Source organism: Ictidomys tridecemlineatus, chromosome 14 (assembly GCF_052094955.1).
Source record: "Ictidomys tridecemlineatus isolate mIctTri1 chromosome 14, mIctTri1.hap1, whole genome shotgun sequence".
Lineage (NCBI taxonomy): Eukaryota > Metazoa > Chordata > Mammalia > Rodentia > Sciuridae > Ictidomys > Ictidomys tridecemlineatus.
Genome location: NC_135490.1, coordinates 31,085,502 through 31,111,431, shown reverse-complemented (window position 1 = coordinate 31,111,431; position 25,930 = coordinate 31,085,502). Strand labels below are relative to the sequence as shown.

The window sequence follows — 25,930 nt, the reverse complement described above, 5'->3', positions numbered from 1 at the left end:
CAATATAGTAACCACTATCCACAAGGGCATGTGAAATGCAAACAGCAAAAATCTTGAATAGTGGAGTTATTTCATTTTAAAGTAAAAAAGTTACATGGTTAACTATCACTCGTTAAACTATAAAATGCTTCCTGTAGCTCATTCAACTCTGGAAAGCTTTATACCAGTATCACACAAAACTTTTACTGTTAGTCTCTACTTTTCAGTTATTCTTGACCCTAGTTCTCTTAGATCTTCCAATAAATGTGGAAATTTGCTTAACACACCACAATTTCTACAATAATACTAAAATAATAATAAAATACAAAATACAACAAAATAATAATAAAATAAAATAAAGACTTATATTTCTAGATAAATGGAATCTGATAGAATTCTTACTAGCAGATTTGTACTATAAAAGCTATTAATGGATGCTTATCAGTCAAAAGAAAAATGACAAAAGACAGAAATTTGGATATAGGTAGAAGAAGAACCATAGCAATGGTACATAGGTCAATAGAAAACAAACTTTTTTCTTTATTTTAATGTTTTTGGAAGAAACTGACTCTTTAAAACACAGTAATGATGCATCTCAGATTTCATTACATACATAAAAATACAAGGGATCACCACACCAGCACACAGGGCAGGAGCGAGGATTGGAGGTACTTCTGCAAGGTTCTTATATGATGGGTGAAGAGGCACAATGTTATGTTAAATAGTCTGTGAATGTTTAAGGACGAATACTGTAAACCATGTGCAACCACAGAAAAGACATAAAGGAAAGAACCATAGCTAATAAGCCAATAATAAATACAAAATGAAATATTAGAAACACTTATATAATCCAAATTAAGGCATGGAAGAAAACATTACATGAAACAGACTATCCAGGCACATGAAAAAATAAATAAATTGGTGATTTTTATGCTATCATGCCAATAATTATATTATATGTAAATATCTTTTATGAATTAGGAATATATAGATAAAATATATAAATCAAAGTAAATTCCAATTGAAAGTCAGAGATAAACAGATTATATACAAATATAACAGCTAACTATATACTGTCTACAACAAACCTATAAGTCTAATCATATTAATGCAAAAGACTGAACACTTTCACCCTCAGATCAGGAACAACCCAGATGGTCTACTCTCTGTCTCTAGTCAGATTCACAGTGTAGCTTCAGACTGCTAACGAGAAGTAAAAGCTGTATTATTCACAGCAAGATTTTCTATTTGGTTATTGATGAAATTTACAAAATAACTCATAGAACTAATAAGTGATTTTGTAAGTGCTCCAGAATACAGAGTTAATATGTAAATACCAATGAATCCTATGTATTAATATCAAACAATTTGATAGTAAAATTTATAAAACAGTGCCATTAAAATAGCACCAAATTCTGCAAAACATATAAGGATAAATGGAACAAAATATATGTAACATCTTTATACTGCAAACTGCAAAACACTGCTAAATGAAGACTTATTTATTCATTAAATAAATGAAGAGATACCATGATCAGACACTCAATATTGCTGATTTATATTTTCAGTGCTGTTCCAATCAAAATTCCAACAAGTTTTGAAGTTAAATCACATTGTAAAATATATGACAACATATGTGAAATAGAATAGCTCAAAGAAATTTTCAAAACTAAAACAAAGTGGAAGGCTCTCTAGTATATAGTATATTCTTTTAAGATTTACTATAAAGCTATATAGTAACTAAGAAAACATGTGAGGTTGTCATAAATATAAGGATGATCAATGGAACAGAATAGTTTATAAATAGACTCATTCTTACATGGCCAACTGAGTTTTGGCAAAGAGTCACAGATAATTTAGTGAGGAAAGTATATACTTTTCCACAACTGGATATTCATATGTAGAAATGTGACGTTCCCTTTAGACCATTGACAAAAAGTCACTGAATATGAATCAGAAATGTGACTGTAAAAACCAAAATTACATATATAGCTTCTAAAAGAAGATATAGGAAAAATTGTGACTAGAAGAGGATTTTTTAGATAAGATACAAAACCCCAAATCATATAAAAATCAATAAACTATATTTAATTAGAATTTTTAAAGTTATATTTCTTAAAAACACTGTTAGAAAATGAAAGGCAAGTCACAAACTGGGGAGAAAGTATTTGCAGCACACATATTTGATAAAAGATTCATCTAGAATATACAAAATACTCAAAAATTGGACAAATAATTATATTCTTCAAATGGGCAAAATATCTGAATGAAAACTTTAGAAGTTATCTCAATAACCAATTATCCCAATAACCAAACTATAATGAGATACCATTCTTAAACCCCTAGGTGGCTAAATTAAAAAATACTGGTAATACCAAATTTTGGTGAAAATGAAAATTTATATATCACTCATAAATTTGAAAGTGATTTAGAAATTTAGAAAATAATTGGATAGTTACTTTAAATTAATACACACTTAGAACAAGATACAAGAATCCCACTTTCCAGGTATTTTCCCAAGAGAAATAAAATAAACTGATATTTTCCTAGCATCTATATTCAAAATAACTAAAAACTGGGTTACTACTTGAAAGTCCATCCATTGGTACCAGTAAATAAATGAAATATACACATTCAATGAAACAAGGCTCAGTAATCTCAAAGGAAATGAATTATGGACACATATAATAAGGGGAGAACAATTTTACATTAAGATTACATTTTATAGGGACAATGCATCAGATGGTTTGGAATGGTGAGGAACTGGGTGGAAAGTCTCAAATTGAAGTTGGATCAGCAGGGAGAACATGCAAAGTCTGTACATTTAATGACTGAGTCTACTGCTATGTGTAACTGTGTATACCTGTCTAGTTTTTTTTTTCAAAAAAATATGACTATTTTATGGTAATAAAGGAAAATATCTCATCCAAGTAGTTTACAGTGATGATGTGTTGCATCTGTTAGTGATAGAGTTAGAATAATGGACTACTTGGGCAGATTTGGGGTTTAATATGCAAATTATGATCTAAAATATCTATATTTTTAGAAAGCAAAACAAATGACTTTATGAAAAGTGAAAAATCTTTTATAGATCAGTTTTTCCCTCCTCTGATCAGCAGTAAAGTAACATTCTATCTTATGTAACAAATTTAGGTATGCTACTTTTCTCCAACCCTCATTTCAGATTCTTTTGTGAATATGGAGAATAATATGCTATCTTGATTTTTAAGCTAACACTATATATGAGGATATGGACTTACAAGATTAGAAATTATTATTCCTTTTTATAACCAAATATTTGCTGTTCAGTAGGATTGGTTTTAGGATGCTTTATAATATAAGCCTCACTATTTCTTTTTTTAAAAAAATTGCTTTAACAGAAAAGCTAGTAGAACACGCACAGTATTGAGCAATGTATGTGTATACTTCATTTTAAATTTAAAAGCAAGCTCTGCAGTGGTTCTAGGAAATCTAAATAAATGTGGCTTTTTACTTCTGTTCACACAGTATGTCAACACTGGAATTTATACCTAGAATCAGGTATTACTTAGGTATAAACTTTTAAAAATTATTAAGTCATTTGAATATATTATCTGTACAGTATATTAAAATGTGAAGACATTAAATTTAATTTTTATTTTAGAATCCTTATGCTTGATTTTTCCCTTTGTAATTGAGTATTTTTTTTGAATAACTGACTTCTTTATTTTGAATATAACTGTAGTGTCATATATAGAGTATCTACCATGACTTCCCACAGAGAGAAAATCAATGAAAATAGCATGAGGATCCCCAGTAAGCCTGTTTTTGATGAATTATGTCCTTAAAGATATACCCTGTATGTGGTTCAAAATGTATTGATTAGTAACAACTGTTTCTGTAATATCAATAATTCACTATTCTCTTGAACTTCCCCTGAAGTGACAGGGTTTAATCGAGAGAGAGCTCTGAACAATAAATTGACTATCAAGAAGGAGACAGAATAATGAAGTTGGCTCAAACTTCCAAAATAAATACTAATTTTCAACTAGAGGAAAACATATTGATGACTCTGTTTGCAGTGTCTTTTTTTGATTTGTACCTTTCATAATAAGCTGCTTCCAGGGATGATTATATCAAGTTAAAGTTCCTAGAGAGCCACTCAGCATTTACTTTTTCTAAATGCTATTCAATAATAATAAGTTAAAAATAGATAATATGTTGAAAGAACATTTCCACTATTTTGAAATCAGCTTTTGTTTTTTCAGAGAGAGAGAGAGAATTTAAATATTTATTTTTTAGTTCTTGGCGGACACAACATCTTTGTCTGTATGTGGTGCTGAGGATCGAACCCGGGCCCCACGCATGCCAGGCGAGTGCACTACCGCTTGAGCCACATCCCCAGCCCCCAAATCAGCTTTTTTCTAATGTAAAACATTAGCTTTTAAGAAATTCTTCCTACAAGGCTTAATTTACTTTATTCTTGCAGTATTTTATCACCAATTAAATTATAGAAAAACAACAAATCCCACCATTATATACAAGTATAATGCACCAAAAATATGAGAAAATTGTAGATGAAACTCCAATAATTCTAAAGTCTTACTCCAGAGGAAGAATACTCTCATATGAATGTTGTCTATTAGATGTGAAATAGTCTTTCTACTAACTCTTTGACAATAAATAAATTACTCAAATGCAAGAGATGAGCTATATGAAGTCATTTTTTTTCAAAATGTCTACAATCCTACGATTAGCTCTTAATTAAATTTCTTATTCAGAAAATTCAGATAATATAGTCTTGTGATTTTATAATCTTAAAATTTTCTAATGCCTCATTCATCAAAATATTTCCTAAAATACTTTAAACAGAAACTTTGAACAATCTTATACCTTTACATTCCCACTCTAAAAACATAATTTATATAACCATATCAATAGCCTTCAATTGAAAATATAATTATGTGGCAATAAATAATCTCAGCACTAGCATTACTTACTTGTTCTATCAACAAACTCTCATTTTTTCATCTGCTTTAGTTTATTATAATAGAAGTTTTGCTATATTTGGAGCTTTGCTCTATTAGCTTAGAATTCTACTACCTTCTTTGTCGGTTTAAAAGCTTCCAAAGAAAATGAGAATCTCTGACAAAATTTGTTTTAGCAGTCTGAATTTCCTCAGACCTCATAAATCATTTGCTCATTCCTCAGTTTTAAGTCCTAACTGTTCTGTCCATGTTATGACAACATTAGAACAAATCAGTTAAGACCTTGCAATGAACAGGTTAATGGTCCAGGGCTTTCTAGATAATCCAAAACTGAACTGAGGTTTCATACATCAATGATCAGAATACTTGCTTTGGCATTTGAAGGAATTCAGCCTCAGCTTTGTCACTTAACAGCAATTTTTTTTTTAAACTAAGTTAACATTTCTCAGTACCTGTTTTTACGATATGAAATTTGAAAACAATAGTTAATCACGATTAAATGAGATGTTATACATAGCATCCAGAAGATTTTTTTGTTGTTGTTAAAGAAAAATGTTTAGTAAAAGTTCTCTGCTTCCCCCCTTTCTTTTAGAATATAAGAACAATAGTTTGTATCACTGTTTTCTCTGATTTTTATTGTTAGGAATTCCCCCAATCCCATAATCTCTTTTATTAATGCTTTTGGTTAAAAAAAAAACTGTCATTAATATAAAAAGAAATGTTAAGTCCACTAGTTTTAGACTTCTGAGCTATACTTTCCTACTGAGCTCTTAAAAATGTGTGAATACAAATTGCAAAAATGATCTACACCTCTACCACTTACAATGTTTTGTCCCTTCAGATCAGCACCAATTTTATCTAGATTGTATGGTGGCAACTGAGTGTTATTTAACTATATACCTAAAAGGCTGAAGTTTTGCTCATGTGGTTAATTTCCAATGGGTATGACATCTTAAAAAAAAACCGATTCATTTAAATAATAATCCAATTATTAAACTTTCAAATACTAAGTCTTTTAAATATGTTTCTATGGGATTTAATGTTTTATAAACCTTTGCCAAATGTTATTCAAATATCTTTTTATCACATTTGAAATATTGCCAGATTAAGACCTCTGCGCAGCAGGCATCGTGTGAGGATGTTAGAACTCTCATCACTTCTAAGACTGATTATTGTAATTCATAATTATATCTCCTCTAGCCAACTACACCAGAAAACAGTGCTGAAAGTGGATGAAGAAAAGAAACCTCACCCTCCTGCTCAAACTGGATTAACATAACATGCTACCAAGTCTCCTTCATTGCTTTCTACCTAATACTTACAGGAAAAACAAAACTCTGTGTACCTTTTAATAACATATGTTCCCTTTTAAACCATTTTAAATTAAATATTGCTTAGCACCTACATCGATGCAGGTTTTATTTTAGATGATGGAGATATTGTAAGATAAGTGTTATGACGTTTGAATGTGAAGGGTCCTCCAAAAGCTCATATGTAAGATAATCCAAAAAGACTTAGAGGTGAAATGATGGGTTATGAGAGTCTTAACCTAATTCGTTAATCAATCCCCTGAAGGCAGGCAGAGTGTGGCTGGAAGAGGTAGGTCATTGGGGGCCTGTTTTTGGGATTTATATTTTGTTTTTGTTGAGTGGATATTTTCTCTCTCTCTCGCTCTCACTCTTTCTCCTTCCTTGTGTTACATTCCCAGATGCTTTTCTCCACCATACCTTCCACCATGATATTCCACTTTGCTTTGAGTCCCAAGAAATGGAGTTGGCCATTTATAGACTGAGACTTCTGAAACCACAGACCGCTAAATAAAGTTTTCCTCCTCTAATTGTTCTTGTCAGGTCTATTGGTCATCACAGCCCAAAAGCTGAATAGAGCAACAAGTTCACCTACTCACTATCTAGAGATATTGGACAGAGGATAATTTGGGGAGTGGAAGATACATGAGCCAAATTAAAATGAAGATGCCAGTCCTATTAAAGCAAGGAGTACCTGGAAGGTATCTCAGAATATGTAATGCCTTAGAAGCAGGATAAAATATGGTTTACTTCAGAAAGTCTTTTTGAATGATTTGAGCTTATACTATTAATATATGAGATGCATGACAACTTAATAATAACAGTAATTTCATTTGTATCTACTTATTAAATACCTTACGTGTGACAGGTAATGCCATCCTGGTAATGCAAGCTAGAAAGTACCCTGGTGGTAGAGCCACATTCCAAACCCAGGAACCTCTAATCACTGTGCCAAAGGATCTTCTGTGTGATTCTACTAAAACGTGAAATCCTCCCATGGTGGTCAAGGGGGTTAGTGAAAAACTTGATTCTCATAATAAATTCAGGCATCTCTATGAGACAAATGGAGGCAGAGAGGTGAACTGAAGACTTTTTTTCTTTCCAAACCATGCAACATAGACAGATATGGAGGAAAACCAAGACAGTACTATTTATGAAAGAGTCCTGCTCTGCCTACTGCTTCACATCATTCACACTTATCCCTTTATTCCCTTTGGGAGAGGAGAGATATTATTTGCATCTCATGCTGTCTAATTATGCCTCCATGGAACGTTTCTTTCTGCCAACTACTATGGGATTCTTAATGAATTTAATATTTTGACAACTGGCTCTTCCCATACCAACCACTGCTGTCATTGGATGGTGTAATTTGACCTTTTGATATTTTGATAGCAATATTTTTGCTGATCCTTTTCTATATTCCACCTTAGCCACCCACTCTCAGTCTCACAAAACAAATGTCAATACCAACTCCACTTATAAATATTAAGACTTCATTCTATCTCATCCCGAGCTGCTTGTCTACCTGGCCCATTGGCTTAATTATTTTCACTAACTATTCTTTGACTCCACTAGGACCTTTACACCAGGTACTTTCTGTCTTTGATTTTGTGTCCCATCCTGTTTGCTGTCAATGGTCTCACATGTCAAACAATCTGTTTTCACCATCTAGTTTCCATGTTTTTCTCGTGTCCTTTTATTTCTTACCCACCTATTTGGAGAATTCCCATCCTAGATTAACACAACTGAGTTTTCCTGCTAAAACTCTTCTGCAAAAATCAAGTAGCCTTCTCAATATTCATATTGTCCAATATTACTAAAAACCAGGTCATCCTAGTGCCTGTTTTTAGTTGTTACTCTTTTCCTTTCAATGCATGATTTCAAACATTATTTATTCTCTGACTCTACCTTTTACCATTACTCTTAACATTTCATATACCAAATCCTTTCATCTGCCATCAAACTGATAAAGTCCTTAAGTATTAGTATGGATCCTTTCTTCCCCTTCTGACAATAGAAGAGATATCCTCTTTCCTTTTAAGGAACAAATTGTACGCTGAATTCCATGTCTTCCTATTTTCTCAGAAATTTTACACCATCATTTAAAAACGACCCATTTGTTTTACATCTGTCCCCATTTGCATTCCTATTCATCTCTTCATTTTCCGAGTTAAATGTGGAAAGGGTTGTCTGCATTTGTCGATCCTATTTCTTCTTGTATCATTTAGAGAACAAACTTTTTCATTGTGGATTTTGCTCCAGTATTCTATCAAATCTCTGTTGCAAATGCTGCCAATGATGTCCTTGCTGTTTAGTTCAAGAGATATTTCTTAATCTTCATCTTACTTTGTTGAAGCAGTGTCTTCTTCTCTTGGTTTTCATGATGCTTCTAGCTTCCATGTTTTTCTCCTACCAATATTCTATTCCTTCTCAGCCTCTTTTCCTTCTCATTCCTTCACTATCTGATCACTAAAGCTGGGAATCCTTCTTGATGCTTCTGTTCAGGTCTTTTTTGTTATCTTCTTATGTTCTCTCCTCAAGCAATCCCATCCACCATCATGGCTTCGATTACAATCTAAAAGTCAGTGACTCTATTGGCCCTTCCTTTATTCATCTTTAATCCCTCCAGTCCATTCCCTTTATGAATCAACAGTAGAATCTATATATTTGTCTCTATCTCCTCAGATCCTTACATCATCACACTTTTCTCTTCCCTGGTACAAAAGTTTCCAAACTTTTTTTTTTTTTTTTTTTTTTACCAAATCCTCTTCTTTCCATAACTATTCTGTTCACACATCAGCCACAGGAATGATTTTTAATGGAAATCTTACTTTATCACGGTCCTGCCTAAAGACCTCCAGTGGTTTTTCATTACACTTAGAAGAAAGATGGAATTTCCATAATGGGGTCATTATGACACTGTGTGTCCTGTCCTTTACTTACTGAATCAGAATGATCTTTTTCTATTTTCTTCTCTTCTTGCTGCCCATGCTTTACACATGCTGAGTTCCCTTTAGTTCTACAAGCATGCCAGGTAGTTCTCCACTCTAGGAACTTTGTCCCTGCTCTTTCTGCTGCCTCAATTCTGTACTCTTCCTTCCATTGCTAACTCAAGCTTTAAGGCTGCTTAAATAGTCCATCCTCTATATGCTCCTTCTTCTTCGCCCTCTATGACAATGGAAATTTTGCCTGTTACAGGTGAACTTTGGTAAAATGTTTATGTTATATTCCTAACATCAGTCAGAATGACTTGTAATGATAGCAGAGTGTAGGTGTTAACGTCATAATCCCCAATACCTAGCAACAAAATTCTTGGTGCATAAATATTTGTTAAGTGGAAGAATGCTGCTTACATTAAACTTCTTTAACTAAAGACTAAAATTACTTTTCTTAAGTGTTTCTTTTGTTGCCATTATTCAGATTAATTATAGCTTATAACTGAAAAATTATTACAGTGGCATATTCAAAGAGATTTTCATTCTTTTCAATGACACCACATATTATGGAAATATTAGTTCTAGAATCATGCATCTAGGCTTAAGAATAAAGATTCAAGAGGTGCATTTTGATGTTTTCTATGCTTTCTACTGCGAAAGGTTGTCAAAACATGGAATGAAATTTAAATGATAATAGAAGAATAGAGGAATATGAGAAACTGGTGTCATATGCACAATTCAGGTCACATCCTGCATTAGATGCTCAAACATCTGGGTATGCAAGGTGATTCTGAATTGCACAGTACCTCTTTTTCCCATAGCAAATTATCATGTTCCAGAAGACAATAAAATGGGGAAAAGAACAGCTGCTCTTTTTTGTTAAAAATCTTTCTGTCTCTAGAATAAAAGTGATTGTATTTCTTTGAGAGTGGTTTCATTTCTGAAAAATTGTCAGAAGGTGTTTGCACTGAATATTGTTCAGGTAATGACTCAAAAACTGTTATTATAAAATATAAATATCACTGTATGTATTAATTATAGCATTTATAAAAATGATTATAAATGTTGGTATGTGGACATCATCCGACAGAACAGATATATGCCAGAATATAGTTTTTAAGAGATAAGTTTTGTCTATGCTAAGAAGTTTCTCACCCTTTCATTGATTAATGTAATATTCTCTAAGCAAATGGGGATACTATTTTAATAGAACATTTTCTTCTACATTATTAGTTAGGAGCTCAATGATGACAATTGACTTAAAAATATTCAGAATAACATTAGTTACATATTTCTATTCATTGCGTTTTTATATAATGCATTTATCTGAAAAATGTACCATCTCATTTTGCTCTGAAAAAACACAAAGGTCCCTTTGTTTTCTGTAATTTTTGCAAAACCTGACAAATTTTTTTAAATGAAACAATGCGAAGACTTGGATTTTGTGATCAAACTACCAAGTAAGATTAATCCTTTCATTAATTATATGGTTTTTCTAAATTTCAACTTTACTTTTGTTGAAATATATCTTTTCTAGTTTGTATTACTCATTTTTCTCCCGCTATTTTTTTAAATAGGTTTTAAATAGTTAGGTTGCTCAAGTTACCTATCTCCAAAGTCATGTCTATTCCATGCTGACAGACAGGAGCCTCATCTCAGGAAGATGTCTCAAAGTGTGTGTTTAGTTCAGCTTAAATCACCAGCAATATTGGAAACTGATATATAGCATATACCTTAATGACAGCAGAAAAACTGCCTTCTCTTTATTTGCCAAAGCATTCATGCTCTTAATTTCATGAGGGTATTTTTAGTTTCTAGTAATTTGGAAAAAAGGTGACAGGTGACAAAGTCAGAAAATAAAGTGCAACAATATGGTGTAAAACTCTAGCTATATATAATACCTATGAAATGTATAGGAAAGTGCATTTCCATTCCAATAACACCTGTGACATTTAGACATACTATGGAATTTCTACTTTCAGTCTTTGCCTTTGTCATATGCTGGAATTAGTTCTCTCTAAATATAGTCAGAGACCTTAAAATAGTTGAGTACTCAGAGGGTATATGGTGTAGCAAATCATAAATTTGTATGCTTTTCTGCCTTTATAATTCTTGTTTATAAAGTGGTCAATAAAATTATATTTTCAAAAAACTTAGAGATTCCAAACCAAAAAAATTAAATTACCACAATAAAAAAGGAAAATTGAAGCTTTATAAAACCGTCTTTATAATATGTTTGTAATGATTATACCCAATAATAGCCTAACAATAAAAATTAAATTCACATATATCTTCTGACATAAACTTGCTCTTATGTAGTTTAATAACACTTACTCATTAACACAGCAAATATCCTTGATTTCCATTTACCGATCTTACTAGCATACAACAGAATTTCATCCACATAGTTCACTACACACTTGTTATAGATTTTTTTTCTTGGCAATATTTATCTTTCCTGCTCTATGAACCAACCTATTTTACATTTTCTGCCTCTTAAAAAATTCTCATAAATAATTACTGGCTTTCAAAGGCTGTTGGCAACTGGACACTTGGTAAATTGCTAGTTTTAACCGATATTTAAAGAAATATGATGATAAGAATCAAGAATTAAAAAGAGCCATTTTTCTTTCTTTCTTCCTCTCTCTTTTTGAGATAGTTTGCATCTGTGGCATTGCACAACTGCAGGCTCAAAAACAGGAACTAGATATCATCAATTTATAGACAAGCTATGGTTGTAGGTAGGGTGCAGAACAAATATGAAGAGAGAAGGTAGTTGACAGTTTCTTAGATTTTTTTTTTTGACTGAAAGAATAACAGGATCAATCGTATAATCTGAAAACAAGTTCACTTGACTCTCCAAGTTCCTGGCCTCACACAGACACTCACCAGTGTTGGATATCCCTGGTGGCACGCCTGAGCTCCAGGTACCAGCAATCTCAGTATGTTGTGCCCAGGACACCTGGTCCTGCCAAGGTGAAGAATGGTGGCCACCTAGTCTATGGGACTCTTCTTAAACAACAGCTTTTCACCTGTAAAGAGAAGGATATTCCTTATACAAGGACCAACAAATCAATGCAATGTAAAAGATTAAGGTGTATATATAAGTTGAATGGTTATTGGTAATCCTTAAGTTTGCGCATTCATAATTACATGGTTTTAAGGTTTTTTTCTGGAGAAGAGGAATATGTAGCTAAATTTGATATAACTGTACATTTGTAGGTATACAATATTCACCAAAGATGTAGATAAAACACTGAAAACATATGGTTGGCTATAGTTTAGTAGCAGATCCATCAAGACTCTGGTTCTCATCCTGTTGGCACAGGATTTAATTTTGTTAGGATATTCACATTATAGTGCTCAAGTCTAGTGTGATAATGAGTTTGGGTATATCTAGCCTGTTCACTTTATAATAACACATTATGGATTCTGGTAGAAACGAGAAGAAAATTCAACAGTATGTAAAGGATTTTCCTTTTTCAAATGATAGGTTATGTTATTACTTCCACAACTGCTGGGAAAGTTCCCTCCCCATTCCTTGTATTTCTTCCCATGTTATACTTCATTAGTACAACAGTCTATACAACGTATGCCCTTTCTTCCATCTGCCACATAGAAAATAAAATGACTTATTTGATTGATTATGAGTTTCCCAAATAACTTCAATGATTAGACCATTCTCTTCCTTTCTCTTTCTCCTGGAAACTACCCTCAGAAAACACATGTTCTTTATTTTTTTTTCCTATATGCCAAAAAAATGTTCAGAGGCAGGTATACCCATGATGGATAGGAGTAGTGGGTAGGGGTGGTGGCCATAGTTGGGTGTGGAAATTAAATGAAGGAGAGCACAAATGGTGGTCAGTGTCTGGTGCCACAACCATGGTCCCATATCTCCTATCTACCTGTCCCACTTAATCTTTTTCATACTATGCTAACATAACACCATCACATTCCAACCCAAATGGTCTTCTTCCACTTCGTAGAGTGCACTGTATTCTTTATCACATTTGGATCTTTACATTGACTTCTTTTCCCAGAAATGCTCTTTGCATTTATTTTTACATGGCTGTTTTCACCTTGTAGTTTTGATTTGAATGCCACCACGTCAATGACTCTTTTACTTCACCCTACCAAAATACCCACTCTGTCTCCATTATGAAATATGACAGTCCTCTCTTCCTTTCCTACATACCTAACGCAATATCATTATATTGTGGTCATTTTGTAGTTTTTGTTTTGGACTCTAAACCCCACAAAGACAGGAATCATGGTGGTTTTATTCATTACTACTCCATAGTAAGTATTTATTCAACATTTCTAGAATAAATGATTAAACATATATTCAAATTTAAAGTTATATTATTTCTTGGAAATAATAAGAGAGATACAGGGGTTTAAGGTCATCATGAAATGTCTTTGGCATGAGAGTATAGTATTGAAATGATGCTATCTTCAGAAGTTAAACAAAATAATACTCAGAAAAAAAATGAGAAATGTTTTTCTGTGTCATATGTCCATTTACAATAAAAAAATAAGAGATGGCATATGAAATTTACCAGCATGCACTTGAGAAACTTCACACAAAGCTGAAGCAGTAAGATTGCAAGTTGGAGATCAGCCTGGGAAACTTAGTAATACCCTGACTCACAATAAAAGAGAGCTGGGGATGCAGTTCACCAATAGAACTAACCTGGGTTCAATCCCCAGTAACACACACACAAACACACACACACACACACACACACCAAATGTTTTCATAGAATACACAATATTAATTGAGTATTATTGATAAATTCTATCACTAAAGCCATTCTCTAAGGTATACTAAATAACTGCATAGAACAGAGAGCAGCTGATTTCAGCATGTTCTTTGGGAGACTGGTGTGCTGTATGTGGAGTCAACATAAACCTACTCAAAAGAATTAAGAAATAAAATCCTTTACATGGTTTGCCTTACAACTAGTTTTCATGGTGGCCTTAACTGTGATTATGGCAACAGCCATGAAGATCCCAGCTCTAGCACCAACAGTGCTTGACAACCGCAAAGGAGGAAACAAAAACATGATTCTTTACACATCATGAGATAATAGGTTTTGGTCAACACAATTTACTTTGAAGATGAGTTTTTAGTAATTACATTTCCCAAAGAGTGTTTCCTCTGCTTATGATCAATTTTGTATCCTCTTGTAAACCCTCTACTAACAGGAAAAATACAATGGCAAACAGAGATTCTGAAAACAAATACTATCTGAAACATTATTGTGGAAACTAAAATTAAATGAGAAGAAGAGAGCTATATTATCTGTTGAGGGTATGGGCCAATCTCAGAAGATCCAGCCTCAGATTTCAGGCTTTCCAGGGCCACTGTCAAACCTAGTTCAGGTTGGGCATCTCGATGGCACCAGACTGGCCCTGATCAAAATAAAATGTCAGGCTAATCTAGACAGGAAAGTTGGTGAACTGACCCAAATCAGGTTGAACCCTGCCTTGGAGGACCAGAATTTAAGAAGGGGACTCAGATTCAAGGGTTAAGAATCTAATACCAAGGAGCCACACAGCTGTATCCTATATATTTTAGCCTCTGGGTCCAGTTAGTTTTAATGTATGACATGATGGAGGGGGCTCATGCTTGAACGAAGGAAAATTACACCCTAGAATGGTCTTGAAATCCTGGAGTACAGCTCTCAGCACATGCCTAAAGGATGCTAAAGGAAATCATGGATATACCAATAGTTCATATCTTACAGACACTTACATTATGAAGAATATTAGTCAAGTTACTATATATATATATATATATATATATATATATAAAAGTTACTATATGTATATAAATATATTTATTATATATTTACTCTTTTGGAGAATAAGTCATCAACATAACAATTATCAACAGATGGTGATGATATATTATCTATTAAGTAATAAAAAATAAGGCATAGATGCAAAAAATTACAAATATGTTTTCATAAAAAATAAATGTGTTAGTGTCAGAAACAAATACATTTATAATGTAAGCATATATTTGTAAGCATATATTTTAGATTTTTAATGGACATAAAACAATTGTGCATATTTATGGGGTAAAGTGTTTTTATACATATGTATAATGTGTAGTAGTTAAGTTTGAATAATTAGCATGTATAACATCTCAAATATTTTTCATTCCTTTGTGATTAAAAACATTTAAAATTCATTTTCCAGCTATTTTGAAAAATACAATATATTATTTACCACAATCATCCTACTGTACAACAGAACAGTAGAGTTTATTCCTATTATCTGTTACTGTACCTCTCAGCCAACCTGTTCCCTCTTCTTCTGCCCCCACACTTTGGACATCATCATTCTATCATAAAAGAAATATAAACATTACCGAAACCAGAAATACCTTGCTCTGTAACTATGTACTTCAGTTCCCCAGAGCAGTCGTTTTGTTCTCAAAATGTTGGGAGTTTATATTCTTAAAAGTAACACCTACACCAATACAATTATCAGCTCCAAGTATATGCAAAGTTTTAAGACAGTAAAAATATATGACATTTGAACTTGTTTGAGAGAATACATTCATTGCATCATTTATTTCTTGGTTATACACATTTGTGTATGTACATGGAGCACCCTGATGTATTTTATTTCCAAAGGATTATTGTTATTATTAGGATTTATGTCAATAGGGAGTGTGACAATAAGATATTTAGGTTTTCTTGTCATTTTCTCAGAGTTTGGCTGTATTGCAAGTAGTTAATGAAGATTATAGCTAAATAAATGACTCAATAGTCAACCTTCTAGAAATGGTTGTATTTAGCTTTTAGGGTAATGCTAACTTCACTGTTGTATTAGTAATCTCATCAACTTTTTGGTTAGGGATGGATAAATAACTAGCTTTTAGTATGTAAATTACCAACAAAAACGTTTTGCAGAAAATGGGTCAGGTTAGAGATGTAAATGAGGCCTAAAATGTCTCATTAGGTTTTGAATTGCTTTTTTTTTTCCTAAGCATTATAAATCTTGCAAGCTTTTGGGGTAATTTTCTTGCTTGAATAAGCTAGTAAGGTCTTTTCCAATAATAAATGAACTAAAATACTTCTCAAAATTAATTTTGCTTGAAAAGATAGAACAAATTGAATATCGAAGTATAATTTATTTGAAAGTTACTCAATGCTTCCGTTTCCTAATATTTTTAGATAGTAAAGTTATATAGACCACATCCAAGATTTCATAATGGACATCATGTTCAGGTATGGAGAGAGATCTCTGTCAATGGCTCTCATTGAAAATCAGTTGTATAGTTGAAGGGTACTTAACAGATCATGGGCAAATCATACCACAGAATATGAATATCTTTTGCAAAGGAATGGATCTTCTTTGATTTAGCAAAATGTCTCTTGGTTTTCTTCTGACAAGTCCTATTTGTAATGCTCATTATGAAACCATGTTTTCAGAACAAATACTATGCAAAACATGATCTTGCTCACAGCACTGCTTTTAGACCAGCTTACCTAGTTAAATGATAAATGCAGATGCAAAAGCAAGACAGAGCTGCTTTAGATCTTATGAAACACTAATAAAACATTGTCACATCACAGAGTGAGATTGTCACTAGGTAGTTTCCCACATATGACTTTAACAACATTGGTTCTATTCTACAAACCACTAATTTACAGCAGTCTGAATTAGCCTTGTGTGACAAAGTATGAAGTGTTTGTTGGTTATGTTCATCTATCACAGCATTGCCAATGTTTAGGACAGTTTAACATATCAAACTCTTGATAGGGGGCTGGATTTTTGTCACTGTAAAAGCTGCAAAAGTGAAATAGTAAATGTGCAATTACAGCAAGTACCTATATTTAAAAGCTTAAAAAATACAAAAGGGAAACCAATCAACTTATTGTCATCGTTTGGTTTGTTTTTGTGTAGGGCGGAACTGAGGATAAACAATCAATGTTTCTCAGTCCATATTTGGATAGCTCTAATGCTAATTGTCAACAGCAACCAAAGTTGCTATTTGCCACTCTTGAAGACAATTGGCTTTTTCTGGAATGCCCACTGCATTAATTGCTGGCTCCTTTATACTTTAATCTTGATATTTTACTCCAGCAAGTTTTGTAATGAATCTTTGCAGAATGAAGCCTTTTCCATTTCCCCTAAGCAATCCAAATTATATGTCTGTATATGTGACATTTTCTTACAGAATGGAGCTTATTGTTTTGTTAATTTTATACATGGAGGGGAAAGATGTGAGATTACATATTTCAAAGGTGTTTAATTGAAATTCATCTCTGCTGCCTACGAAAGTTTTACAGGTAAATAAAAGATGTTCTCACATGTTTTAGTAAAGGAGAAGACAGCAGATACTGAAGATATTCAGCTCTACTCTCAGTGGGTTAAATAACAGAGCTACTCAGGTGTTATGTAGCTATTTTATGTCATGTATTTTGATGGAACATAGTTACTTCAGATAGACAGGACATATAACTTGCAAGAAAAATATGAGTCCCGATATGTATTTATATGGTGTACATACTGCCACGTCACCCTTTTCTGCTCACTACTAAAATTCTATTATTGGCTTCCCTAAATCTTGAAAAGACAGCTTTTCTTGTCTGGGCCCTAGTCCACTGGGTATCCCTTCCACTTTCTTGCTGTTTACATCTTCTTGTGGGCAACTTAAATCCTCTCACACAGTCTAGCCAGTATCTTCATTCAAAGACTGACCTCTCCTGGAAGCATAAACTACCACTCATATTCTTTTGGTGACAATTATTTATCTTTCTCATTCATGCAGGAAAGACTATACTATATTTTCATTTACTTCGAGATAATAATAATGGCTACTATTTATTGAGCACTTACCACATTCTATATATTCTTATTATCTTCCAAACAATCCATGCAATAGACATAATGATTAGCACCACTCTATAATAAGGATACTGAAATATAGTAAAAGAAACTAGGTACCATGACCAAGACTGCAGTTTATGTTGGTATCAGAATTGAAATGTAGGTAGAATGACTCCAAAATCAATACTTCCTATAAGATAAACACAGTCTCTGCTAAATACATGCTTGTTATGCTCCTTTTAGCTTGTAACACATGATATTCTCCAAATACTGGAAATCTTTTCTTGGAATTTGTTTTTGGTAAACTTGTTTCACAATGGGCTCATGGAATATATCTGAATCTTTCATCCGTATATATGTAGCATCAGACAGAGTACTAGATCCATGTTAAATAATCAACGCATATTTGTTGCATTGTTGAATGCTCCCTATTTATAGGCAGTTAGTAATCCAGGGGAAAAGATACATGAAGAATATTTTCCACACTCTTTTCAACATTGTCTTCAGGTAATAAATGGAGGGCCAGTCTCTTGAGAGTATCTGGGAAGAAGCTTTGTCTTACTCCACTCCCTTATCTCTTGGGCATTCATGTATCCCAGTCATGTGTTCTCTTGGATCGCATCTGTGTGTAGATTATAAAACATTTCACCACTTCAACCATTCAGAGTGAGAATTCCTAGCTCTTGAGAAGGCTACAACTTTTCAATGTAGCCAAAGTTCTACTCTGTAATTGCGATTATTCCCATTCATAGACATAGGATTGAGTAAGATGCCCAACTATCAGCCACATCTTTATATTCAGTTGCAATTCCAATCTTATTTAAACCCCCAACTGATTCCTGTGCATATTTCTCAATAGTTTTCAGAATGCAGAAGAGATCGTGAATGGGTGATCACATATGACGCAATCCTTAACAGTAGACATGACATAGGCCTCTAGTTCCATTTTTCATAACAGGACAATTTGAGTTTGTTGCTCAGTTGGAAGGCTTATTACAATTAGGTATTTGTGGTAGTTTTCAAATTGTCATTTTTGTTCTTTGCCCAAAATACTAATGATTTAACTATAATACTATTTAAGTGCTCAAAAACCTTTTACTTTTAAGGATTTAAGATTCATACCTGTGTTCCTTCCCATATGTACTGCAGGTCCATTGTACCTTAACTTGAACCATTGTGATATGATCAACATCATGATATGAAGATAAATCATTCATGGAATAAATTCAGTTATATCAGGAGAGAAAAAGAAAAGATGACTGGGCTGGGAATCAGGAGATCTGGCCTTGCCCCATTTAGGTTTGTGACCTTGATCAAGTCATTTAATTTCTCTGTCAGTTTCTTCATCTCTAAAATTAGGATGTTAGACTAATGTCATGGAATCCTGTGGCTGTAATATCACACTACAGGATGTTCCAAATGTGGTAGAAGAAGATGGAAATCTCTAATTGCTTCAAAGTTGCTTCAGCAAATAAATTGGAGTGTATGGGATTCAGAATTTGGACTTAACCTCACACTTAATGACTACTTTTCTCTTTCATAAAATCATTCTACTCTTGATGGCTCCCTTTTTCAGCACAGCTACTTTTGCAACCAAAAACCAAACAAGTAAACAAACAAAAATATATAAAAGTCTTACACTAAATAAATATGTTATAACTATGATATTTTGGCATTAGGACTTCAGGCAAAGATATATCCACTAATTTACTGAACAAGACAAGCTCCTAGTCAGAGAATAAATTTGAATTTGATGTCATGTTCAGATGAAACCAAAATGTACTGCTTTGCTTATGTCATTTTAGCAAGAGAGGTAAAGAGAAACATTTTTACAATTCTTTAGAGTTTAAAAGATTGTTCTTTGGCTTTTATGGTGTTTTTCTTGTCTAGATTGTAATTTCATTTTTTAAATTCAGTTTGAATATAAGAAATCCATGAGATCTAAAATAGTTTAAAATTAATCAGGAAAAGAAATATGATGAATTTTCATTGTTACTTTTTATATGCAAATTTTGTATACTGTGTTCAAAAAGTATACAAAATATAAAAGCTTATTTTTTTGTTTTCAATTACTATATATTTTCAAACTGAACAAATTTGGAATGTTTTGGCTTGGGATGCATGTATCCCAAATTTACCCAGGCAAAATAAGGGAAAAAGTTTTAATTTTTTTAAAAATGTAGCATATTTTCAGGAAGGAGTTAAAATTGTAAATCTTAGAATAAAGGATAATTGTACTTGTTCCAATCATCTGACCATATATCATATTCCAAAGATTCTGACTAAGAGGAAGATATATTCCTCCTCAGCAGATTGCTGAAACTTCAAAGCTTATAAATGTACTCATGGAATCTTCATCCCAGCAAGGTCAGTATATGAGTATATGTGTGTGTGGGCACATACACTCAAAATATTTCAAAGTTACACTGGGTTTATGCATAACCACATACACTGAAAATATTTCAAAGTTATGTGGAGTTTATGCATAACCACATGCGTTGAAAATATTTCAAAGTTACACTGAGTTTATGCCTAACCACAGAGAAAAGAAATGAGTGTCGCTTTAATAAGCAAAAAATTGAGAGTTAGAGAGCATAAAACTCAATGGAAAAGGCAGAGGCAGATGAACTTCAAGCTGCCTTCATACTTAGCAAAACTTCCCACTAAAGGGTCTACCCAAATTAATGACTGCTTTTACCCATAGCTCTTTGATCTCTGGAAATGATGAGAAGAAGGAAAGAAAGTGGGGATAGGATCTTCTTTCTGGTAATCTGTGCTTATATTTCTAACATGAATTTACAAAACTGATATAAGTTCATGTACTATTAACAGTAATTGAATTTTGCAACAATGATTTATTTATGAGTACATATTAGTTCTGTCAGTCTGCTCATACATTACTAGATCTCTAATACTTCCTCATCTAATGATATTCATTTGTATATTCTTCATTCACTTGGTCAAGAGTATCCATTCAAACTTTCTTTGGAAGTTTGTCCTATTCTCTAATCAGGTTGCTAAGAAGCATCTGGTTACATTGAATCTCTTTTCATAAAAATATATGTCTATTCTGCTGCACAAATACAATAGATAATCAGCACTTTTTCTCATATAACCCAGAGATGTAATTTGTCTATGCAAAATTTCTGTGTTTATTTGCTTCATGAAGAATAATATTTATCAATATTTTGCTATGATCAGAACCAATGTGTCAAAGTCTCCAGATGGCAAAAATCTTAATAAATAATAATTTAAACAATATTTCCTTTAAGTATGTGTGCAGCGTGAAAGGAGAAAAAATATTATATAATGTGCTTATATTTTTTAATATTTTACAATAAAACATAAATGCCCCAGAGAAATTGTGAGAATAGTAACTTTTAAATTCATCAGGTATTTTCTATGTGAGTATCAATCAAAACCAGTAGCTTGAAAAAAACTTGTTATGTTTTGTACTTATAATTACTTCCAAATAATTTTATTAACCCTTTGCCTTCTTGATTTCAAGTGATAAAAATAATGTAGTTTAACTTCATCTCTGTTGTTCCAAGGCCCCAGGTTTTACCAAAAGTTGAAGTATAATGCCTTATAGGAAATCAGAACACTTGTTATGGTTTGAATGCAAGGTGTCCCCACCAAACCTGATATTAGGCAATGTAGCAATGTTTAGAGGTGAAATGATTAGATTATAAAAGCTGTAACCTAACTGGTAGATAAATCCATCTGATGCATTAATGATTTAAATGGATTACTGGATGAATCCTGTAGGCAGAACGGGTAGAATTGGAGGAAGCAGGTCATTCTGGATTATATAAATATAATCCTTGGGGATTATTTTTGTCCCTGGCTCTTCTCTCCCTCTCTTTCTCTACTTTCTGGCTGTCATGTCCTGAGCTGCCTTCCTCTGCCATGCCTTTCCACTATGAAGTTCTGTCTGACCTTTGGCCCAGAGCAATGGAGCCACTGGAATATGGACTGAACCTTTAAAACCGTGAACCCAAATAAACTTTTTTTTTAAGGTGTTCTTGTCAGGCATCTTGGTCTCAGTGACAAAAGCTGAGTAACACGGCATGCACCCACTACTAGCGTTCCTTATAGAGGCTAATGTTGTCTACTGCATCTGCCCCAAGAAGGAAACCCAGGACAAGTATCTCCCTGTCACTGCAAGCTGGGTCTTGTGGAGGCAGAGAGAACTGCCTAGTTTGAAGTGAGACCTGGTCACAACATTCATTCACACCCTTCTCTGGCAGGAGGCAGCCCTGCACTTGTCACCAGCTATGAAGGCAGCTCACTTGGCTGACACAATGCCCAGCAAGGAGAGGGAAAAGGCTCAGGGAGTGGGCCGATGGCCGTTCTCTAAGGACAGGCGAGGAATAGAAAGTGAGGAAATTGAAAATAAATAATACAACTCAGTTTCTGATGTAAAGTGCCAAGGATTTCAGAGGGGAATGCAAATCCAGCACAAAAGACCTTTGTTTCCTTCTCTTGTATTTTGACATTTTCCTAGAATCACTTGATAGGACTCACATTAAGCTTCATTTCAGATTCCCACCCAAAGTCAAACTACCAGATGCAGCAGAGTGTGACAAAACTTTCTGAAAGACCAGACCGAATGCTTTTGTTTGATTTTTCATTGAACGCATTCCAGAAAAGTCCAATTAGAAAAATTAAAGGTCGCATTAAAAAGCAACTTCATGCTAATAAAATACTATTTTCTACTATGATAAAAATATGGGATGGAATATCTAATTTTTACAAATTCTCCAGCTGTCCCTATAATTAAAGTTATCTCATATGTGCTTTTCCTCCATCACCAGTAAGTGAAGCTTCACAGTCTAAAACGGCTCTAAGTATGAATATGAACACAGTTATCAGGAGTCAATTGTCAGATACAGCAGGGAAAACCTTCACATGGACTGGAGTAAGGCTGTAACCACCATGCGTGCTATACACTTGCAATAATTGTATAAATGCAACCTCCGTATAGAATTCCAAATAGCACATTCTTAAAGCATGAAAATGTGTTTGAAGGATAATGCTAAGTGGCGTGAGCTGTATTTTCCAAAGACTGCACATGAAGGATCTAAGAATAGAGAAATAAAATCCAGAAAACAGCATGTTAAAAGTCTGTTTCCTCTTTGAGCCTGTATTAGTATTTTTTATATATATAAAAAAAGTAGGAAAGAAAGAATGAAAGAAAAAAGAAAAAAACAGGAAGGAAATTAAATTTCTATTTTCACAGGCAATAATGTGTTGTACAATTTGCAATTAAAAATAAATTAGGCACAAAATCTGCAACAGATTGTTTTTAAACTTTCATTAAACCTCTTGAGTTATGCTGCTAGATGCAATGTGCTAACAGAAATGCTAGGGTTGAAATGAGTTTCTGGCATTTGAAATAAAACTATGTCTTCAATCTACAAAAATTTAATTTACAGCTTAGCTGATTGGATGTAGCATTTTAACACCATTTTGGAGGTTTAAGAACAGCAAGTGCCATAATCCTCCGAGTATTTTGATCACTAGCACACAAGCATGTAACATACTTTGTGTTCAAGGGGAACCTTTATCCAGGATGCAAAGCTGGTGCTGAATTATAATCACATTCAAAAAGATTGCAAGCCTGTGGGTATTAAGCTTTGCACTCTCAAGCTTAGCCAAGAAGATTTAAGCAACCTACTCTGGGACCATACGGTTGATCTGATAAGAGTATTCTGAGACCTTGAAGTTTATTTTTATCAGAAGTTTTGCATTCAAGGTCTCAAACATTAGACCTTTTTAGTGCTAATCAAAAGTGTTTCCTTGCAAGCTCCAGCAATGACACTTATAAGCAGATGGAATTCATAAGAGAGAAAGAGAAATAAGAGGGGACAGACACAATAGTTTACAGCCTCAATAAAAGGAAATCTTGAAGGCCTAAAAACAACTTCTGATGTCTTAGATGTTATTCCAGATTTCTTTGCTGTATTTGTCTGAAAAAGATTTGTCAGATATTTTCACTACTCAATTTAAATAACTTAAATTATTTAAATGACAGATGCCATCTGTATCAGAAAGCAGTCAACTATTTTGCTGAACTTTTCGTGTTCTGATGAATCAGTGAGTTATTTATGGAGCAGGTGTTGCTCACATTCAGTCTCTAATATGTGACACAAGGATTAAACAGAAATGAGTTCAGAATTTAGTTCTTCATACTCGTTCATAAAATGATTATTGATTTATAAATGAAAATGTGGTTGATGAAGAACATCAAGCAATTAGACCTGAATTTCTCACTTGGGTGGGTATAGGAAAATAAAGGGTCCTGTGGAGGGTCCCTGTGACAACTGGATCAAATCTCTGGCCTAAGTTCTTATGTTCTTTCTTTACCTTGTCTACTTAGTGAGTTCTCTGGGAGTTATTTCTCTTACATTTGTGTCATTTTGATTGAAAAAGATCTATGATAATCTCACAATAGTCTATAGTTTCTCACTTATCATTTTTTATTTCCCTTTTAAACTAAAAACTATGGGTGTAATTCAAACTGACAATACTTTGATAAAAGTCCAAGAGGGAAAAAAATTTTTTTCAATTAAAATGAAGTGAAACAGAAGTTTCCCATATATAAGCTTTCAACAGACACATGGCAAGACATCCACAACTTCTCTTATTCACAGTGCTTGAAGCTTAGCTTGATCTATTTAGGACTGTTTTGTCCTTTTTCATCAGTGAAACTGTGTGACCTTCAAAAAAAGTTTGTGGTTGTAGTTGCTGTGTGTAGTAGCCTTGATTGCCAGGAAAGGACAGTTAAATCAGAATAAGGTAAGTTAAATCAGAATAAGGAAGAGGCAGGGTGAGGCTCAGACTGAATCATCTACTGACAGGTATCTGAGTTGAATGTCTGCAAGTCACCTGAAAACACTGTAGCAGTTTTCTGAGTCAGAACTGATCAGTCATGATAATTGTTCAAACCAGAGGCCTGTCCCAGAGAAGATCCGTCTGGGAATATAGACTCAGGTCTATAGGGTCCAAGTCAAGCCAGAAGAAAAGGCAGAGATTAAGTTCAGGGTGTAGGATTCTAGTAGGTGCTGAGAATAGAAGTAGGGTTACAACTGCATCATAAAGTGACTATGAATAATTTCAGAGTCTTGGGCAAGAGAAAGGCACCATAGTCATTCACACGCCACCAGCCCCAATAACAGTGTGTTTCCAGTTCTAGTTTCAAGCAGTCTTCAAGGAGCTGTCAAGTTAAGGATTACAGTAATCTTATTTTGTACCTTCTCTTCTTTGCACTTTTTCAAGTGTTTATGATCGCACAGGAAGTAATTCCTTAAGGATGGCCTCAGCTTTCAAAGGATAACCCTGGGGACTATAGAGGTTTCCCTAGTTAATTTAAGAATGAGGACAAAAGATTTGTGACAGCTGATGGGAGGGTAACACAACCTGCCCCACAGCTGATTAGGGCCTGGCTGAAGAGAGTAATGAAGAGCACAATTATTGTAGGACTGTGTTAAGTCCCCAATATGTTTGATCTCTCTAAATTATTTGGCACCGTCAATTACTCTCTGATTTAAATAATCTCTCTCCTCTCTTATTTCCTGAAACTTAGCTCTCAGCTTGCTCTTCTTCTACTTTTCAGACTTTTCCTTTTTATTGTCCTTTTCTGGCTTTTTCACATATGTTTTCTAATTATTGGGACATTTCAGGATTCTGCTCTTAGTTCCTTGCCTTTCTCAAGCAAAACCCTATTGTGGAGGTCCTCAGTTTATCCAATGGCTTCAGCTTCATCAGACCCTGATGATTTCTAGGCTGTATCTTCAGTATTTATCACTTTTCTGAGACTCCAGATTGCATTTCCATATGGAATCTGGGTCCTTTTAGGTACCTGAAAGCTATAGTGTCCTAAACTTGA

The 25,930-nt window shown here is 33.6% G+C and overlaps 1 protein-coding gene across 11 annotated transcripts in view; it reads right to left on the bottom strand.

Annotated features, from left to right (window-relative positions):
• Tenm3 (teneurin transmembrane protein 3) overlaps positions 1 to 25,930 on the bottom strand; it is a 2,430,710-nt gene that overhangs the window by 1,214,342 nt on the left and 1,190,438 nt on the right. For all 11 annotated transcript variants that reach the window (XM_078031007.1, XM_078031002.1, XM_078031009.1 and 8 more), the window contains exon 6: positions 12,079 to 12,221. The gene's annotated coding sequence lies outside the window, so the exon portion shown is untranslated. The remainder of the gene's footprint in view (positions 1 to 12,078; positions 12,222 to 25,930) is intronic.